Source organism: Bufo bufo, chromosome 5, assembly GCF_905171765.1.
Source record: "Bufo bufo chromosome 5, aBufBuf1.1, whole genome shotgun sequence".
Taxonomy (NCBI): domain Eukaryota; kingdom Metazoa; phylum Chordata; class Amphibia; order Anura; family Bufonidae; genus Bufo; species Bufo bufo.
In genome coordinates, this window is record NC_053393.1 from 418,246,462 (window position 1) to 418,263,594 (window position 17,133).

Sequence of the window (17,133 nt, forward strand, 5' to 3'; positions counted from 1 at the left end):
TTTTCAGGACCTGCAAAAGGATCTGCGGTGACGTCACCGCACTCACCACATGGTCCTGAAGAAAGAAGATGTGCGCGATGAAGGCTGCGCGATAAAGTGGATGAGGTGATTTATTTTTCTTTTCAACCCCTAAATGTCCATTTTATTTAGTATTCTGTCTTAAGAATGCTATTATAACCATGTTATAACGGAAAATAATAAAGTGAAGTTCGGATCCCCATTGACTTTAATGGGGTCCGGGTTCGAGTTTTCTGTTATAACCATGTTATAATGGAAAATAATTAAATCACCAGAACACAGAACCTGGGTTCAGGTCCGGGTACCCGAACTCGCAAAGTTCGGTATGAACCTGAACTTTGCAGTTTGGGTTTGCTCAACCCTAGTCATAGGGGCTCAATACCGGAAAAATATGCTTCAGTTTTGTCCCTATTCATTGTCAATGGGGACAAAACTGAACTGAACAGAACAGAATCCTCCAAAATGCATTACATTCCGTTTAGTTGTGTTCCCATACCGGAGAGCAAACCGCAACATGTTGTAGTTTGCTTTCCGTCCTGGGATGTGGTACAAGACGGATCCGGCATTACCCCAATGCAAGTCAATGAGGACGGATACGCTTTCTCTGCCACAATCTGCCACAATAGAAAACTGATCCGTCCTCCATTGACATTCAATGGAGTTCATGACGGATCTGTCTTGTCAATGTTAAAGATAATACAACCAGATCCATTCATAACAGATGCAGATGGTTGTATTATCAGTAAACGGAATCGTTTTTGCTGAACCATGCCGAATCCAGTAAAAACGCTAGTGTGAAAGTAACCTTATGAGGCTATTTTCATTTTCATTCTCAGCAGTGAGGAGACACGGCACTCAGCATAACACTCCTAACTCTTCACACTTCTAACTCTATTCATGGGGGTTTTAGCACCCACCAATCTAAATCTTTCATATGTCACTATGACGTATCAAAAGTTTTTGAGAAAGTTTAGTTACTCTTCAGAAATAGAATAATGTAAACTAAGAAGCCGCCTAGTATAATCTCAATACAATTTTCCAAGATGCTTTAATGTTTTGGAAATGTGAACATTTTGATTTGAATTTCATTGTAAAATTAAGACTTGTATGGTGTTTCGATAACATTCGGCATATATTATCTGAAAATTTCAAACAGAAGTCAATGACATGTATGCCACAGGGGTTCATTGTATAATAAAATGTAATTAATGTCCAACCAAGACAGTTCTACAGAAAATCCTAAAGGGAATAGTATGGACTTCATAAAAAAAGTTTCATCCTCATATGCCACCGGTCAAGTTGTGATCCATGCCAGAAAAGTCAGACTATGTGTGAACATACCGTTAAAGAGTATCTGGCACTTTTTATTGACTTATAACTAGTGTTACATTACAACTCATTCTTGTGTGAGTTTTCAATGATCTCTCTTACTTTTTGCTTCCTATTCAGCAAAACATTTTACTTAGTACTGATTGATTGTAAGAGGTTCTCCTGTCTCAGAATGAGTCTTTCTTCATCTTTTGCAATACAAACAATCTGCTTCATGCCATTCATTGCTCATTCTATCAGACAAGCTCAGTCGACAGTCCCTTTCTCTGCTCTCCTGAACGCTCTTAAAGCAAAGATTTAAGTAATTTTGTTGTAAAGATGTCATTGCAGATTTGCATTTAGAAAAGCAGATCGAGGGGCTGTGACTGATCATCAGAGCGTGTGTCTGATAGAATAAGTGTGGAATGGCAACTAGAAGCTTAAACATGCAAACTATAAAAGGCAAATGGTCCAAAATTGATATTTAAAAACAATTGGAAATATGGTTTATGTTGTGAAATACACACAATGCAATTAGAAAATGCAAAGGTGTCCATAGCCTTTAACACCTCCTTTAAACTGTAGAAGAGAACTCATAGAGGTGTCAATCATATTCCATCATTCTTATTCACTAATAAAAGCATAAAAGCCATCTGCATTGATAAAAGTGCTGGTGGAATTTCATACATATGGGGTTAAAGCTGTGCAAAAACGGCAAGACTGATCTTAAGTACCCTGACAATTTATTGATTTTCTCCCCCCCCCCTTCCCTTCTAAGATCCCCTTTAAATGTTAGTAAGACATTGAAAACAATGTATGAAAGAGACGAAGACATTAATTCACTGAAATACACAGGAGCCTTCGGAGTAGCATCAATAACCTGTTTTGTTATGTGTTAAAGGATATTGGCAGACTCCTGCGGTGTCACCTCTACAGAATGTATTTACTGCCATACAAAATCATACACAAGAAACTGTAACTACAGCGTGTACTTTCTCTTCTCATCTGTTTGCTAAAGAATGCATTTACGGTAACTACTTTACAATTGTATGAAGTTCTAAAAGCAGAGCCATTCTATAGGTTCTGTGACACCAAAGGAGCAAAGTGTTCTTAATTTCCAAGAAGAAAATAGATTTGTGCCTGGGAACAAAGGAAATGGAATGATGAAAGGATCATTGTTTCCTGCGTTCTTTTGGGTAAATGCACTCCCAGAAAATCTGTTTACAGTATTTCATCATATTCATATGTGTTCTCTCTTTTTTTTTATTTTTATGTACTATAGACTGCACCCTTTTAGCTCATTGTTGTGTTCTTGTATTATATACACTCACCTAAAGAATTATTAGGAACACCATACTAATATGGTGTTGGACCCCCTTTTGCCTTCAGAACTGCCTTAATTCTACGTGGCATTGATTCAACAAGGTGCTGATAGCATTCTTTAGAAATGTTGGCCCATATTGATAGGATAGCATATTGCAGTTGATGGAGATTTGAGGGATGCACATCCAGGGCACGAAGCTCCCGTTCCACCACATCCCAAAGATGCTGTATTGGGTTGAGATCTGGTGACTGTGGGGGCCATTTTAGTACAGTGAACTCATTGTCATGTTCAAGAAACCAATTTGAAATGATTTGAGCTTTGTGACATGGTGCATTATCCTGCTGGAAGTAGCCATCAGAGGATGGATACATGTTCTCATTCTGTTTACGCCAAATTCGGACTCTACCATTTGAATGTCTCAACAGAAATCGAGACTCATCAGACCAGGCAACATTTTTCCAGTCTTCAACAGTCCAATTTTGGTGAGCTCGTGCAAATTGTAGCCTCTTTTTCCTATTTTTAGTGGAGATGAGTGGTACCCGGTGGGGTCTTCTGCTGTTGTAGCCCATCTGCCTCAAGGTTGTGCATGTTGTGGCTTCACAAATGCTTTGCTGCATACCTCGGTTGTAACGAGTGGTTATTTCAGTCAATGTTGCTCTTCTATCAGCTTGAATCAGTCGGCCCATTCTCCTCTGACCTCTAGCATCCACAAGGCATTTTCGCCCACAGGACTGCCGCATACTGGATGTTTTTCCCTTTTCACACCATTCTTTGTAAACCCTAGAAATGGTTGTGCGTGAAAATCCCACTAACTGAGCAGATTGTGAAATACTCAGACCGGCCCGTCTGGCACCAACAACCATGCCACACTCAAAATTGCTTAAATCACCTTTCTTTCCCATTCTGACATTCAGTTTGGAGTTCAGGAGATTGTCTTGACCAGGACCACACCCCTAAATGCATTCAAGCAACTGCCATGTGATTGGTTGACTAGATAATTGCATTAATGAGAAATAGAACAGGTGTTCCTAATAATTCTTTAGGTGAGTGTAAATATATATATATATATATATATATATATATATTTGGTATTTATAATAATAGGAACCAATGATTTACTTATTGTAAGGTCTTAGGCTGGCAGAACACAATGCATAATATATTGAAATTATTTTATATTATTTATACTTTCATGATATAATACTTATGGAGTTTTATATGCAAAAGCTCCCTGGTTTTTAAAAAAATAATTTAGTAGCTGAATATTTAGGGTATATTCGTGGCAGGAATTTCTCCAACTGTTTTGTATTTTAGAATATAGAGTATATAGAGTATATATAAAACAAGATGATTTTCATTTTTTAAATGTGAAAGCATCCATTTTGTATTTAGGCATATAAATTAAAGTAAACTCCCTATAAGTTGGAAACAGATGTAGAATTACAGCACTGCTAATAGCAGTCAATAGGTATTCCACTAGGTCTTTGACAGAGGTTCCAGCAGAAGAACCCCAAATGATTAGGTCACCTCTGAGGGAAGCTGTTTAACACAAGGAGATTGATGAATACTGCTAGATATAAGCAGATTTCATACACTGCACTCCAGATCTTTTGCTAGACAATTAAATGATGATATTTTACAGTAGAGTAGTTTTTGAGAGCCTCCTGTCTTATAATTTGGAAAAGTCAAATGCTTTAGGATAACGAGGCACCAATTTTTGTAATGCTGTAGTAATCAATGATCATATTTGTATTCAACTTTTTTTCTTTTTTTTTCAAGTAATAATAAGGACACAATTCCAAACTTTTTATGAGCTGCTGCTGATGACAGTCACCGGATGAGGCTCTAAAATGATGGTATTTGAACTTTTGCCACAAGTCTAAAAGAAAAACACACAGACTACAGCCGATCGGCTCCACTACAAAGGATATTTAATTAGATGTGTCTGTTTTAGCATTGATTTCTTGAAGAACAGACAAGGTACATTAGCTCAGACATTCAAAGCATGTAATAAGTACTCATGTCAGGTACTCAGAGCCAGCATAATGCACGTTTGGAAAGCTAATTAAGGCCATCCTTAAAAATTTACTAAGGATTGTGTTGTTTTTTTTTTTTGCTTAAAGGCCTATGAGATCAAGCATAGATGGGGATTTGTTCACGTTAAGTTTTACCTTCTGGGAGCATTAGAGAATGCAGAAGTACAAAATTACTTTCCAATCCCAGTGTACTCCTGCAAGCCTAAAAGATGAGAAATTATTATTTCTCCATAATGAAACAGCAGTTGTATAAGCCCACTAAACCCTGTAAAACATGGAAAAAAGGATCATAAACTGCCTAAGAATGTTTGTCTTTAGTTCTTTCTTCATGAACATCTGCAACCTTCTGCAGAAAGCAGTTAATGGGACCCCATTGACTTGAATGGGTCCGCGATCCGCAAAATACGGCAAAAGTTAGGACATATCCAATCTTTTCCCACGCGGAGGCACGGATCGTAAGCCCACGGAAGGGTTTCCGGGTGTTTCCATGGGCTTTCGATCCACAACACGGGAACAACGGACATAAGGTCGTGTAAATTAACCCCCTACTGTAAGTTGTTTTGAATCCTGTTTATGAATGTTCACAATTCTGCAATTTTTGGATAGTCACGTATTACCTTTTGACTGGAAACCGTTAACTACAGTGCCAGAGCATAATTTCATGCTAAAAATAATTAAATATTCTAAAAACAACCAAATAAAAGACTGTGGAAGATTTACATTTTTTCAGTTTAATTTTTAAAGGGTTAACTTTGGGTTGCGGAACAAAAAATAATGTTAACACCAGACTCTTACCAGATTTAGCAGATCTAATGAAAATCAAAGCAATAGGAAAATGATCTGAAGTGAAAAGAGTTAGTTCAATATATAAAAGCAAGCATGTAGAGTACAGAAGAATATCAGTTAGCTTTGTGCTTTCTCACTGGGTAGGCTTATGTGGTGCCCACCCCACCCCAGGATGGATCATCAAACCAAAGGCAATAGCAACCAACAAGGCCTCCTGAATCAAACTGCCCTGTGGATGATGCTGCACTGGCTTTTATGCTCATGACCTTCTAATTCATCCCTATTGACCATATCCAAGTTAACCTGAAGTCCTTTTGGATCCTTATGAACAAAGGAATATGCAGTGTGCAGTCTCTTCTAACTGATGTTTTTAAGTACCATCCTGTATAAGAATTTGAGGCTGGAGTTAGGATTTATCTATGTGTCTCTTTGCCAGTCTATACTATGTGTTGGGGTTTGCTTGAGCTAAGCTACAGTATGTGTGCCTGCTGAACAAAATATAGCCAAATTAACCCTTCCAGGTACAGCACCCATTGTTATGTAAATTAAAGGGAAGAACCATTCTTAAAGGGAAAAGCTAAAATTATCCTTCTATACACAACTTGTTATATGATGCATAACTAATTTTGACATTTAGCCTTCAATGGCCCTCAAAATTATTTTTCTTTGTCCGTAGAGCTTACTTGTTTAAGCTCCTGTGATGTCTGCAGGTTATGGCTGATGCTGGGCCAGGATGTTGAGTGAAACATGAACACTGTTCACTGCTGCCTGAGCAATGAGGGAAGAGAGGCAACCCAATAACTAGTAGTTAGAATATTATAAGTTAATACCATGTAATTTGTTGATTTCTTTCTGTTCCTGATATTCACTATTTTCATGTTGACATACTGTAGATTGATTGGACCACACTCTGTTGGTGACCCACCTTATATCTCAGGTAGATTTGTGACCTTAAAATCACTAAATGTCAGGATATTCCAAAGACAGTTTCTGAATCAACATAAATATCACTGAGGACAACTTCCTAAAACTTAACTTTTAATCTACATACAATAAAATACAAGAATTAATAAAAACTTTCACCAACTGGACCATGATATCCGTAGTACATAAAGCTGCCAATACAATGGACGGCTAGCAAGGATACTCAGAAGATGGCAGGACAATCAAAAGGAAATGCTTTAGGAAGGATAATCAATATATGATATATCTATCCCTGATCTTGCCCTTACCACCACTGCTCAGCCCTCTGTCCACGTACCTAGGCTAACCTGTCCTTATACAACCCTATCAATAGAGATGGCCTTGCAGTTCGCCCGGCGGTCGTTTCGCAGCAAACTTTGCTCGTTCGCAATTTGCCGAATATGCGAACATATGGCGATATTCGCACACGCCATATTTTTTGGCATAACGCCAAACTTTGACCCATGACACATCCATCAGGTGGGACAGGACAGCTTTGGAGCAGGGACAGTTAGGGACACTAAACGCTAGCTAATAGGGTCACAAAAGTCATTTTAAGGACTGGTATAGGTGTGCTATCGATTGATGTGATATAGAGGTGTGTGATATACTTATAATATACTTTCTAACATAGAAATTATATTATAGTGTATTTGTATTGTGCAGCAGTTGTGTGCAGTACTGCTGCGATACTGCAGCCAGATAGAGGGACAAACGCTATTGGAGTAACTAATTGCACAGGTGTGATATAACTGTTGCCCCCAAAAAACTGCTTGAGGGCTGCGATATACCTTCTTCCACAAAATCCTGATTGAGGGGTGCAATATACCTGTTTCCGCCAAATACTGATTGAGGGGTGCTATATACCAGTTTCCGCCAAATACTGATTGAGGAGTGCCATATAACTTCTTCCACAAAATACTGATTGAGAGGTGCTATTGCTATATACCTTCTTCCACAAAATACTGATTGAGGGCTGTGATACACCTGCTTCCACAAAATACTGATTGAGGGGTGCCATATACTTGTTTCCGCCAAATACTGATTGAGGTGTGCTATATACCTGTTTTTGCCAAATACTGATTGAGGGGTGCCATATACCTTCTTCCACAAAATACTAATTGAGGAGTGCTATTGCTATATACCTTTTTCCACCAAATACTGATTGAGGGCTACGATACACCTGCTTCCACAAATACTGCTCTTCTCTACGGACTTAGTCAGAGGGTAATTTAGAAAATGACAGGCAGAGGAAGAGGCAGACCGTTCCGCAGGGATGGTAGGGGTCGGGCAGGTGCACCAGGCCGGAGCCTAAGTGGGAAGTTGGAGAAGACGCGTGAGATAACTTCAAAGAGCTCACCAGACTTGGTTGAGTGGCTCACTCAGCCTTCCGCTTTTGCACCCTCCTCATCCTCTGTATCTGCACCCTCCTCACTCTCTGCTGTGTGCACCCCCAAAGACACCACCACCATCACCACCACCATAGCCCCTCCACTCGAGTCAGGGAAATTATTTTTCCATCTATTTCCAGACCTTACCGATGCGCAGCCATTCTTGGCATCAGATGAGGAATAGGAGGTAGCAACGGCTGCCACCCAGCGGTCTGACGACAGTACCCACATCATCCCATGGAGGGTGGTACCCCCTGTTGCTGCATACTCTGAGATCTCTAATGTAAGTGGTGGTGAAGGTGACAATGATGACGTGAGTTCAGAGGGAGAGACCAGGCAACAGATAGGGAGAAGAAGGAGGAGAAGCAGGCAAAACTCGCAGTGCACAGGAGGCAAAAAGCAGACTGCAAATGTATCTGGAGCAAGCCATCCACCATGCACGGTCACATCCAGCGGTCCCAGGATGCTGGCACATGGCTCCACAGTGTGGGCTTTTTTAATGTGTTAGCTGCTGACAATAGTGTTGCCATCTGCAGCCTGTGCTGTCAAGGCATAAGTCGCGGTAAGCCCAACACTTATCTAGGGATAACCTTCTTAAGAAGGCACCTGGCCTCCCATCACCGAGCCCAGTGGGAGCAACGCCGTCAGAACCCACAAAGCCACACTTCCTGCGCTACACATCCTGCCTCTTCTCCTTCTCCTTTCTCCTCCCATTTGTCCTCCACTCCACCTTCCACCGTGCCGTCGTCGCATTCATCTGGCAGAAGGCAGGCTTCCGTGGCCTAAATGTTTGAGCGTAAAAAAATTATGACGCCGGATAATCCTCTTGCCCAACGGCTGACCACTGGCTTGTCGGAAATGCTAGCCCGCCAACTACTGCCATATAAATTGGTGGACTCGGAGGCTTTTAGAAAATTTGTGGCCATTGGCACACCACAATGGAAGGTCCCAGAAGGAAATATTTCTCTCAGAAGGGCATCCCTAAACTATATGGACACGTTCAGCGGCAAGTTAATATATTTCTGGCACACAGTGTCAGTGCCAGAATACATCTGACCACAGACACGTGGTCTAGCAAACATGGGCAGGGAAGGTACTGTCGGGATTCACTCTGGTAGGCAGGGTAAGCAGACGCAGAACAGAGGCAAAAAAACTGTTTGTAAAACAAAACTTCAGTGTTTATTCACACACAAGGCAAAAGCAAAGCAACATATTTCAGACTTAGTGTTCGTTCACACAAAGGCAAGTCCAAAGAACAAAACAATGACCTTGTTAGCAGGTTTTTCCAGCGGTCCACAACAGGCTTTAGAAGGATCTGTTTCCCCGCATGCGGCTTTCAGCCCTCTAGCACTGCACCATACCTCAGATCCCAAAACAGAGACAACTTTCTGCCGAGCCCAGCTGTCTTTTAAGGACAGTTAGGTGCTGTCAAAACCTGGATCGGCACTTAAAATCCAGTCCAGTGTTTGACCCTAGCACACTCTGGGCGGAAAATATCTGTCCTCCAAGACCATACCCTTCACTGTGTCACATACCCCCCCCTTTTTTCAACCCTGAGGGGGTGAACACTCGCCAGACAATGTACCCGGTACAGGGCATCCGTGTTTCCCTGTAACCGGCATGCCCTGTGTTCCACTGTAAATTTAAAGTTCTGTAGGGACAGGAACCATCAGGTGACTCGGGCATTTCTGTCTTTGGCCTGGCTCATCCACCTGAGAGGGGAGTGGTCTGTCAACAAGCAGAATTTTCTCCCCAACAAATAATAGCGGAGAGACTCGAGTGCCCACTTGATAGCTGGTACCTGGTCTCGGCTGGGGTGAGCTTACGGCTGAGGAAGACAAATGGGATGCTCCTCCCCGTTGACTTCCTGGAACAGTACAGCTCCTCGGAGGCATCCGTCTGTACTATAAATTCCCGCTTGAAGTTGGGCGTCAACAAAACCAGGGACCCACACAGGGCTGACTTCAAAGCAGAGATCGCCTCTTCCGCCTGATCATCCCAGCGAACCATCATGGACTTATGTCCCTTCAAAAGTCCTGTCAATGGCGCGGCTATCGTAGCAAAGTGGGGGACGAACCTCATGTAATAGCCCACCATCTCCATAAATGACAGGTCGGGGCCAATTCCGTATGGGTTTGATGACTCCGCGCCCAATGACATACTCAAGGTATTTAGTCTCTTCTAACCCTATTGCGCACTTTTTTGGGTTAGCGGTTAAGCCAGCCTTCCTAAGGGAGTTCACTACCGCCTGTACTTTAGGTAGGTGACTTTCCCAGTCGGTGCTGTGGATAATGATATCGTCCAGGTTCACCGAAGCATACCGACGATGTGGACGGAGTACAATGTCCATTAGCCTTTGAAACATGGCGGGAGCGCCATGTAGACCAAATGGTAATACCTTGTACTGATACAACCCCACTGGTGTGATGAAAGCAGTTTTTTCCTTGGCAGCCTCCATCAAGGGTACCTGCCAGTACCCTTTGGTGAGGTCCAACACAGACAAATACTGGGCTTGGCCTAACTTCTCAATAAGCTCATCCACTCGGGGCATGGGATATGCGTCAAACTTGGAAACCTCATTAAGTTTGCGGAAGTCGTTACGTCCCGTCCGGATTGGGTATTCAGACTATATGACTGGCCCATTCACTTTTTGACTCCTTGATGATATCTAGCCACAGCATTAGCTGCACTTCCTCCAAGATGGCTTATCGCCGAGCCTTGGGTACCTGGTATGGCTTTAACTGGACTTTTGCCTGAGGTTCAGTAACAATGTCATGCCGGATTGCGGAAGTGCGTCCAGGGAGGTCCGAGATCACATTTGTGTTCTGACTGAACTCCCTGGCCTCCTGAGCCTGTTTAGAGGAGAGGCTGTCAGCAATTTTTACTGTGACAACCACTTCCTTTGCATCAGACAGAGGGGCCGGAACCTCTTCCGCTAAAAAAACCCGGCCACAGGCTGTCTTCAGTACAGGTCTCCCTATCTTTCCGCTCTTGCATCTGAGTGACATACTCAATCACGCTTTTTTGCATTGTGGGTTGTTGTTCCCACACCTCTTTGGCTATCTCCAACCGACCACGTGGATGTCGGCCATACAGCAGTTCAAAGGGCGAGAACCCAGTAGAGCAGGGATGGCCAACCTGAGGCTCTCCAGCTGTTGCAAAACTACAACTCCCAGCATGCCCAGACTGCCTACAGCTAGCAGCCTACAGCAGGGCATGGTGGGAGTTGTAGTTTTACAACAGCTGCAGAGCCACAGGTTGGCCATGCCTGCAGTAGAGGCTTGGGGCACCTCTTGCACTGCGGACATGAGATAGGGTAGTAGAAGATCCCAGTCCCTCCCATCTTTAGACACCACCCGCTTTAACATGTTTTTCAAGGTTTGATTAAACCTCTCTACCAGGCCGTCCGTTTGTGGGTGATAGTCGGACGTCCATAACTGTTTTATCTGTAGTAATTTACTGAGTTCCCTCATGACTTTTGACATAAAAGGGCTCCCCTGGTTGGTCAAAATCTCTTTAGGTAGGCCCACTCGGGAAAACATCTCCATTAACTCTTTGGCTAGGAGTTTGGCGGAGGTATGTCGCAGCGGCACCTCCTCTGGGTACCGAGTGGCATAGTCAGGACTACCAAGATGTGTTGGTGCCATCTAACGGACTTCGGTACTGGGCATATGAGATACTCCACTTGAATGGAACCTCAATAATCAGGAGAGGGACCAGGAGACTACGAAAATGTGGCTGGGGGCTGGTTATCTGGCAGGTGTGAAAAGACTTGCAATACTCTTCTACCTCTCTGAACACACTGGGCGAGTAAAATCGCTGTAGGATCTGGTATTGCATTTTCTGCTGGCCCAGGTGTCCCCCAAGAACATGTTGGTGGGCTAACTCCAACACGAGATTGCAATATGCCTTGGGCACCACCAACTGTTCAATATGTTCACCCCGTAGTCGATTTACCCAGTACAGCATCTCCTGTTAAACCGCAAAAAGGTGGAACATAGACTCGGCCCCCGATTGTTGCGGCTCACTCTCAACTACTACCACATTTTCCCAGGACTGAGAAAGAGTCAGGTCCTGTACCAAAATTGTCTCCAGAGATGTCGAGGTCTGCCAACTTCGCACCAAGAGTGGCAAATCCTCCACGTCTCCCACCATTACATTCAGTGGGGTTGGCTCCCCCCTTCCACCACAGTGGCGGCCACTCCTACTGCTGGCCCTTTGGCCTCAGGTTCCCAGTGTTCCAGTTTCCCCCCTGAGAAAAGCCATTCTATTGGGGCTACTCCTGCCCCATGGGTATCGGTGACTCTCGCCTCAGGCCACAGTGACGGGATACCGGGGAAGTCTCTCCCAATTATTAATTCATAATGTAACTTTGTGGCCACCTCATGAGTCCGCCTGCAGGCCACCGTGGATAGAGACACTAGGGCGGTGGGATAGTACTTTAAGTCTCCATGGATGCACACGACGCCGACAGTTCTTTGCTGTCAGGTGAATGCCTATTGCCTAATTTTTGGGCCTTGCACTGGCCGACAGTTACATTTTTATCCTGTGACCACCTAATGTACCTCCAGCCACAGAATCCAAAGTTCTTTGCTGTCAGGTGAATGCCTATTGCAATATTTTTGGGGCCTGTACTGGCTGACAGTTACATTTTTATCTTGTGACCGCCTAATGTACCTCAAGCCACAGAATCCAAAGTTCTGTGCTGTCAGGTGTATGCCTATTGGCTAATTTTTAGGGCCTGTACTGGCCGACAGTTAAATTTTTTATCTCTAGCCACATAATCACACCACTGTCTCACTCCTCTGCCTATCATTATGGTGGCGTATGAACCGCATTCACCATAAGGACCTTCTAATGTCATAGGGTCATGTGACTGTGCCCCCCACCCCGTACTGTGCCCCTCACCCCGTACTGTGCCCCCTTATACCCTGCATTGTGCCCTCTTTCCACACCCTGTGCAGTGCCCCTACTCATTCCCTGTACTGTACTCTCATATACCCTTTTATCTGGTCACGGTATTGCGATGTTATCCGTCACTGTACAGAGGTGTTATCCAGTCAATGGATGACCATAACTGTATCCCTTTCCCTGCCCACACCATCCTTTTTTAGACCTGGCATGAGCTGGAAAAATGTGCAGATTGTGTCGCTAAGGACCTGCTCCGATGTGTACTGGTGCTTATTCTGACACTAGGGCTGGGTTCACATCCTATTTTTTCCATCCATTTAATGCTTACCAAAAATGTATGTGTTAACAGATGCTTCAGACTGATGCCATACAGTGGCGTCTGTTCACCATACAGTTCCATGGTAGAAAAAAATTACGTTAACGTATGCATTTTTTTAATAGACTCTGCAGGATACAAAAATGTGGAGTGCTGCACATTTGTATACATCAAGCCGATAGGAAATAAAAAATTTCTATGCTCCAGCAGGGCACATTTTTGAGAGTTTCCCTTTAAGGCGCATAAAAATGGCCCCTGATTAAAATGCATATTTGTTTGTGGGAATTTTTGCCAATGACCCCCTCTGTTATATCACTGTCCATGTTGTCGGATTATTTGTGTACTTCTAGTAACAAATATGACCTGAAGGTTTTTCAGGTTCGCCTGCCATTAAAGTGAATGAGGTACGCCGCGATCTCACGGTTTGCGAACATTTGATCATCCAGGTCGATGTTTGTCCATCACTACCTATCAATTACTGACACAACGTCCTAGACCGGACCATGATATCTAGTGCAACAAGCTGTCAATACACTGGACGGTTAGCAAAAAATCAGGACAAGGTGCATTTGGGACAGAAAAATTGAGATATTAAATATCTGCCCTATTCTTGCCCTTACCAACACTGCTCAGCCCAAAGGCTTAAAGATTCACCTTAAAGGTAGGTGTACTCTGTCTACATACCTGGGCTAACCTGTCCTTATACAGCCCTATCACTTTCTGACACAACGTACAATATACTTATCGATTATCAAAGGTTCATCGGGGACCTCTAGTATCAGTATGGTAATATAATGCCATATACAAAAATAGTCAATAGATAAATAATAAATCACTGGAGCGCCCCAGACAAAAATGCATCTGTGATAAGATAAAGAAGACACATGGATAAAATACTTATACAGTGTGTGAATACCAACGTATACTTGATATAAATCGGATGTCGGTTAGATAGTTTAACATCACTGTATTGCACCAAAGAAACTTAGCTGATTTAAGTAGATGTGAAGATAAATCCTGTCCTCTCACAGGTGCAGAATGCATAGCTGGGGGGGCTCCAGGGTGTATCAAGTATACGTTGGTATTCACAGTTGGGATTAAGAATTGTCCTTGTGCCTGGGGTTTAACAATTGCACCCACTGTCCATAGACATTTTGTTTACTGTGCATGTACTGTATGTATGGACAGTGTAGAAATATCTCTCACATGCACATTGCACATCCATTTTCCTGCTGCACACTATATACCCCACACGCCCAAACATAGTCTATAGATTAGAGTTTGTGTCCTGTTGGTCTGGACTCAGGAGAAGCTTTCTTTGTATTGCCGCCAGCATTTGCTGGTTCATTTAGAGTTACCCAGGGTGCACCATGGGGAGGCGTACCAGTTTTACACCCCATACCGTACCGTCACTTCACTAGACAGGTACATGCTGGCCAATATCCGATTGCTCAGACCCCACACACATACAATCGCAATACAATCCGATCTTATAACGGTAACATTAAATCTAATATTTCCCCTTCAAAGACTTAAATACTTTTTGATGTTTTGTCGAGGACACTATTTTCAATTCTTGTATTAAACAAAATTGGGATTATATGCTTGCATCATTATCCTGCAGCGCATGTTGAAGCGGGTCTATGACTGGACCCGGGTCCATGCTGAGAAGCAGAGGATTGTGAGGGAGATCCGTTCCGAGCTCAAGAGGAAGTTTAAGGGCAATCACCCTAGGATGGCCATATTAAAAAAATGGTCGGATTTGAAGAGGAGGAATTCGGAGCGGATCAGAGAGATCAGTGACAGAATATGCCCAGGTAAAATGCTTACATTACTTTTGTATGTCTCGCCAACAGTCTGTAATGTATATATACAGTTATGAAAATAAGTATTTCATCTCTTTGCAAATGATTACTTATTAACTGGTGTGACATGTAGCAAATCAGCCGGTTACATCATATATCTCTACCTCGCCATGAGTATATATACACTCACCTAAAGAATTATTAGGAACACCTGTTCTATTTCTCATGAATGCAATTTTATAGTCAACCAATCACATGGAAGTTGCTTCAATGCATTTAGGGGTGTGGTCCTGGTCAAGACAATCTCTTGAACTCCAAACTGAATGTCAGATTGGGAAAGAAAGGTGATTTAAGCAATTTTGAGTGTGGCATGGTTGTTGGTGCCAGACGGGCCGGTCTGAGTATTTCACAATCTGCTCAGTTACTGGGATTTTCACGCACAACCATTTCTAGGGTTTACAAAGAATGGTGTGAAAAGGGAAAAACATCCAGTATGCGGCAGTCCTGTGGGCAAAAATGCCTTGTGGATGCTAGAGGTCAGAGGAGAATGGGCCGACTGATTCAAGCTGATAGAAGAGCAACATTGACTGAAATAACCACTCGTTACAACCGAGGTATGCAGCAAAGCATTTGTGAAGCCACAACATGCACAACCTTGAGGCGGATGGGCTACAACAGCAGAAGACCCCACCGGGTACCACTCATCTCCACTACAAATAGGTAAAAGAGGCTACAGTTTGCACAAGCTCACCAAAATTGGACTGTTGAAGAGTGGAAAAATGTTGCCTGGTCTGATGACTCTCGATTTCTGTTGAGACATTCAAATGGTAGAGTCCGAATTTGGCGTAAATGAGAACATGTATCCATCCTCTGATGGCTACTTCGAGCAGGATAATACACCATGTCACAAAGCTCGAATCATTTCAAATTGGTTTCTTGAACATGACAATGAGTTCACTGTACTACAATTGCCCCCACAGTCACCAGATCTCAACCCAATAGAGCATCTTTGGGATGTGGTGGAACGGGAGCTTCGTGCCCTGGATGTGCATCCCTCAAATCTCCATCAACTGCAAGATGCTATCCTATCAATATGGGCCAACATTTCTAAAGAATGCTTGTTGAATCAATGCCACGTAGAATTAAGGCAGTTCTGAAGGCAAAAGGGGGTCCAACACCGTATTAGTATGGTGTTCCTAATAATTCTTTAGGTGAGTGTATATACAGTATATACACTGCCTGTCCAAAAAAAAAAGTTGCCACCTGGATTTAACTAAGCAAATAGTTATGAACGTCCTATTGGATAATTACTGCATGGGCGATTAATACATTATCTTTTAGCTGGCAACAAGTTATTTAACCCCAACTGGTGCAATGAGTTGCTTCTCATTTCTTAAACAACCATGTCGAAAGACACATCTCGTGGTCGTGTAAAAGATGTTAGTCTGTTTGGGAAGGATAGCGCCACATACCTCTTACATCCAGTGATGTCACCTTTGTTGTAGACGTTCTCATTCTTTATCTTCTCCATTCATACCAGACAGCCATGCTGAGTTTTTAGCCACCTCCCATCTCTGCAGAGATTGACAAACATTTCCATCATCTTCTAAACACCCTTTTCTGCCACCCCCAATACTATACTGCAGAAACAGTCCCCCCTGGAAATACTACTACCACACAGATAGTGCCCCCTTCAACAATTATTGTCACACAGTGCTCTAAAAAATAACTGCACCCAGACGCTAATAGTATAAAGACAATGTCCCTCAAAAATTATTGTGCTAAGCTTATACTATGCCAGGGTGCCCCCCAAAGTAACAGTCCTCCCCAAAATCCCACCAATAGAAATAATTTTCACACTTAGTAGTAATAATGCCCCTATAGTGCCTATACTAGTAATCATGTTCCTTATAGCCCCCCAGTAGTAGTAAAGCTCCGCATAATACCCCATAGTAGTAATAATTCTCCCTATAATATGACGGTACATGAAATACCCCTGCTTAATGCCCGCAGTTGAGATGATGTCCCCATAATTTATGCCAGTATAAAATACCCCTATATAGCGCCCCAGTAAATGCCCTCATAGTGCTCCTCTCCCCATTCCCCATAGTGTCTCCATAATATGCCAGTGAAAAAATGACCCTTCTTAGAGCCCCCAGCAGATGCTCCTATAGTGCTCCTCTCCCCCATAATGTGCCAGTGAAAAATGCCCCTTCTTAGTGCCACCAGATACCCCAATAGTGCTCCACTCCCCCATAGTGCCCCCAAATAATGC